Consider the following 5,659-nt stretch of genomic DNA (forward strand, 5'->3'; position numbering starts at 1 on the left):
GATCTATTTTATTGCTGTTCTTGTCAGTTCGGATATTCAATACATTGGGCTTTAGAAGTGCATGTTCATATACCCAAATAACTGTCCAGCCCATTTATATTGTCATTTCTATCAATGTAAATCCTACCTGTTCTTAACAGAAGTCAGCCACAAGGTGTATACTATTCTGGTTTTTCTTGGACAGCAAACTAAAGTGAAAAGACCATAGACCATAAGACATAGGAGCAGAAATTAGGCCATTCGGCCCATCGAGTCCGCTCCGCCATTCAATCATGGTTGATAAGTTTCTCAACCCCATTCTCCCGCCTTCTCCCCGTAACCTTTGATCCCCTTACCAATCAAGAGCCTATCTATCTCAGTCTTAAATACACTCAATAACCTGGCCTCCACAGCCTTCTGTGGCAATGAATTCCATAGATTAACCACTCTCTGGCTAAAGAAGTTTCTCCTCATCTCTGTTCTAAAAGGTCTTCCTTTTATTCTGAGGCTGTGCCCTTGGGTCCTAGTCTCTCCTACTAATGGAAACATCTTCCCCACATTCACTCTATCCAGGCCTTTCTGTATTCTGTAAGTTTCAATCAGATCCCCCCTCATCCTTCTAAACTCCATCGAGTATAGACCCAGTGTCCTCAAATGTTTCTCATATGTTAAGCCTTTCATTCCTGGGATCGTTCTCATGAACCTCCTCTGGAACCTCTCTAGGGCCAGCACATCCTTCCTGAGATATGGGGCCCAAAATTGCTCACAATATTCTAAATGTGGTCTGACCAGAGCCTTATAAAGCCTCAGCAGCAAATCCCTGCTTTTATATTCTAGTCCTCTCGAGATAAATGCCAACATTGCATTTGCCTTCCTAACTACTGACTCAACCTGCAAATTAACCTTAAGAGAATCCTGGACTAGGACTCCCAAGTCCCTTTGCACTCCAGATTTCTGAATTCTCTCCCCATTTAGAAAATAGTCTATGCCTCTATTCTTCCTACCAAAGTGCATGACCTCACACTTCCCCACATTGTATTCCATCTGCCACTTCTTTGCCCATTCTCCTAACCTGTCGAAATCCTTCTGCAGCTTTCCCACCTCCTCAATGCTACCTGTCCTCCCACCAATCTTTGTATCATCTGCAAACTTATCCAGGATGCCCTCAGTTCCTTCATCTAGATCATTAATATATAAAGTGAAAAGATGTGGTCCCAACACTGACCCCTGCGGAACTCCACTATTCACCAGCCGCCATCCTGAGAAGGACCCCCTTATCCCCACTCTCTGCCTCCTGCCAGACATCCAATCTTCTATCCATGCTCGTACCTTGCCTCTAACACCATGGGCTCTTATCTTACTGAGCAGCCTCCTGTGCGGCACCTTGTCAAGGGCCTTTTGGAAGTCCAAGTAGATAACATCCATTGGATCTCCTTTGTCTAACCTGCTCGTTCCCTCCTCAAAGAATTCTAACAGATTTGTCAGGCATGACCTCCCCTTGATGAAACCATGCTGACTTTGCCCTATTTTACCATGCACTTCTAAGTATTCTGAAATCTCATCCTTAATAATGGACTCTAAAATCTTACCAACGACCAAGGTCAGGCTAATTGGCCTGTAATTTCCCGTCTTTTGCCTTACTCCCTTCTTAAACAGGGGGGTTACAGTAGCGATACTCCAGGCCTCTGGGACCCTCCCTGTCTCCAGTGATTCCTGAAAGATCACCACTAACGCCTCCACTATCTCTTCAGCTATCTCCTTCAGAAATCTGGGGTGTAATCCATCTGGTCCAGGTGATTTATCCACCTTCAGACCTTTCAGTTTTCCCAGCACCTTCTCCTTGGTAATGGCCACTATACTCACCTCTGCCCCCAAACTCTCTTGAACTTTGGGGATGTTACTCATGTCTTCCACTGTGAAGACTGACGCAAAGTACCTATTCAATTCCTCCGCCATTTCTTTGTTCCCCACTACTACTTCTCCAGCGTCATTTTCCAGCGGCCCAATGTCCACTTTTGCATCTCTCTTGCCCTTTATATATCTAAAAAAACTCTTGTAATCTTCTTTTATATTACTGGCTAGTTTACCCTCATATTTAATCTTCTCCCTCCTTATTTCTTTTTTAGTTGTCCTCTGTTGGACTTTGTAGGCTTCCCAATTCCCTGGTTTCCCACTGCTCTTCGCCACATTGTATGATTTCTCTTTAGCTTTTATGCCGCCCCTGACTTCCCTCGCCAGCCATGGTTGCCTCGTCCTCCCTTTAGTATGGTTCTTCCTCCTAGGGATGAATTTTTGCTGTGTCTCCCAAATTACTCCCAGAAACTCAAGTCATAATTTGAGGAAGGGATAGGGCTGGGAGTGGGGAAGTGAATGGTATCCTGTTATATTATTGAAAATACTTCCATCCTTATTAAATAAGCATTCAATTTATTTATTTTTATAATGTATTACACAAATTATAGGTAATTTTAAGTAGTGTTGGTATATTCGCACATCAGTGTAATTGAAATGCCTTCTGTAAGCAAACTCTTTTGCTCACAGTAACAACACAATGCTGCTGTGTGTGTGCTCAGTTAGCCTTCCCACATCTATTGTGCATGTTGAATTTAGATTATTTCATACAGTGGTTAGAGATATAGTGGCAGCTTGACTCAGTTCGACTCACTTCTACCCAAGTTAGAATATCATACGTTCATGTTCCCTACAATTATTGAGCACATAATTTAGGTCGATACATTAGCGCATTACTGAGAGCATGCTGTCTCTCAGACAAGATGATCAGGCGAATGTAAAAGCAACTTGAAAATTTCTCCCTTAATTAGGAAAGTTCCAGATTGAACAACTGGCATGTGCCAAATTTGCCATTTTGAGGGCTTCTACCATTGCCTCAGTGCCCAGAGATTGGGAGGAATATCATTTAGGGTCGTCATTCCTGTTCCTTCTAATAATCTCTGCTGCAAGTTCTTACACATGCCTGACAAATGAGGTTAGGATCAGGCTGACCTATGATACCAGCTAATAATTAGTGGCAAAACTCAAATGTAAATAATGGCAACTTAAGTAAAATACCAGACAGCAACCACTGGTTGTTGAATTTTACCACAGTAAGAAGTATGGAGTCTAACTGTCCATAAAAGAGAGAGAAAAGAAACTGACGTTAGCAGAGGTTCTGACTTCGGCCAGTGAGAAAAGAATCCCCTAGACGTGTCATAATTTGAACAAATTCACGGAAAAAACACATTCACCAGAACTAATGATTTGTAGACTGCAATTTAAAGCAGAGAAGCTTCAGGAGATATGGTGCGGAATTTTACAGCCCCATTGCAGCAGGGACAGGGCCTTAAAATGTCCTTCGACAAAGAATTTACACAGAATATACAGCATAGAAACAGGCCAATCAACCCAACTAGTCTGTGCTGGTCATACTGCACATATCTTTCTACTCCATCTCATTCTTCCTATCCCATTCCTCTCATGTATTTGTCTCATTTCTTTTTGAAAACATCTTAATTATTTTCCACAGCCATTTCCCGAGGTAGTGAAATCTACATTTTAACCTGAGCAATGAAATTTCTCCTTTGTAATGATCCTGTATTCACAGTCTCTAGTTTTGGATTCTCCCACAAGTAGAAACATTGTCTCCACATCCATCCTGTCCAACCCATTCATAATATTTAAAGCCAAATTTTCAGGTCACTTGCAAACCTTCTCTTTTCTATATAAAAAAAGTCCATTCAATCTTTCCCAATAGCTGTCTTCTCTCAGCTCTGGTACCATCCTTGTAATTATTTTTTTGCACTGTCTCCAGTACTTCTATATTGTTTTCATCGTATGGAGACCAAAATTGTACATGGTATTCTAAGTGCAGTCAGGTCCGATACATGTTTAATGTAATTTACATAATTTGAACTCTGATCCTAGAAATCAATCCCGGTGCTTTTTTTTTAGCATTTTTAATTGCTTTGGTTACCTGGCAATGATGCTTTTTAATGATTTGTTCACCTGTATCCCTGGATCCCTTAGTTCTTCTATCCCATTCAATTTTAGTGTGTAAAGTGGAACAGCATTTCATATTCACCTATATTAAAGTTTATTTCCCAGTCTACAAGTTTTCTAATGTATTGTATTCTGTTAGCTTCTTCCATTTTGCTATAGTCCTCATTTGGTATCATCTGCACATTTTAATATATAAAATGGAAACAAATTAAAATAGAAGGGAAGGAATGCTCAACTGGAAAGGGGACTGAACATGTGTGTCCTTGTCCAATTATAACCCAGCCTCTAATCCTGATCTATTTGAAGAGTATAATTGGCTTTGCCCTTGTATAATGTATAATGGCACTGGAGAGTAACTAGTAATATTAAGAGTCTTACCTAACATGCTTTTTGTACTTTACCAACTTTTCCATGTTCACATTTATATTAGAAACAGCCTATGTAAACTCGACATGCGAAATTACATATTCTATGTAGCACCTTGGTTTGCATCTCTAATGCTTCAATCAACTCTTACTTGTCTGCTTCCTCAATTATAAGTTTTTCTGTTTAACCATAAGTAAGATCAAGGCATTATATAAAATATTAGAATGCAGGACTTTAAAGTGAGGGCTGAGTTATATCTGTGCTTCCTAGTTCAATCACAAAAGCAAAATACTGTGGATATTGGAAGTCCACAATAAAAACAGAAAATGCTAGAAATATTCAACAGATCCAGCAGCATCTTTGAAGAGGGAAACAGAGTTAACATTTCAGGTCCATAACCTTTCATCAGAGCTTTAAAAAAAGAGAGCATTGAATGAGTCACTGATGTAGGTGGGAGCAGCTTGGGCTAAAGAGAGAGGGGAAAAAATGTTGCTCGATGGAAAGAAATCAGTTCTGTGGGACAGGAACAGGCTGAAACAAAGGTGCTGCTAGGATATATTCCTACTTGTGGATCTTGGGAAGGACATAGGAGTGGTCTGTTTGGTTTTGGGGGACTACGAGATTAGAGGCTGCGGAAGGACAGTGACAGTCCAACTAACAATGGCTTTATGTTCAGTGATGAGCCCATGATCCAGAGGAAAGTAAAAGGAAGTATCAGATAAATGGTGTTCAGCCTCTGTTATTTAGAGATCGGTATTCCTGATAACACCACCATCATCAAAACCTGCTGACAGGAGTAGTAATGTGAGGATTGGATCAAAGACAATGGAGAACTGCAAATTCGGACGGAGATATGTTAGAGTGAGTGACTGGAGCAAAGAAATTGAGAAGGCTGATGTCACACCTTTTCGATAAAAGATCATAAGCCTGGAATGTTAACTCTATTTCTCTCTCCATAGATGCTGCCAGACTTGCTGAGTATTTCCTGGTATAGTTATCCCCTGCTTCGTCGTTAAAAGAACACCTTAGTCTGGACTCCCTGTGTGCAATGGCACAAGAGATTGATGTATATTATTGAAGATATAGCATTATTAAAGACCTCAGATGGCACTAATGTGGAATCAGGAGATGTGGTAGTACAGGGAGGAAAAAATCTTGGAGCATCTTTAAAGAAGAGAACAAATTTTGGAGACACTATAATTGGCACTCATTTTGGGAACTAATGTAAGAGTAGACATACACTATATCTTTCTATAAATATTCACTCCTCTATAAACCACGCATGAACAATATCAGAAATTTCTCATAAGTATAATCA

This window comes from Carcharodon carcharias, chromosome 21 (assembly GCF_017639515.1).
Source record: "Carcharodon carcharias isolate sCarCar2 chromosome 21, sCarCar2.pri, whole genome shotgun sequence".
NCBI classification, from domain to species: domain Eukaryota; kingdom Metazoa; phylum Chordata; class Chondrichthyes; order Lamniformes; family Lamnidae; genus Carcharodon; species Carcharodon carcharias.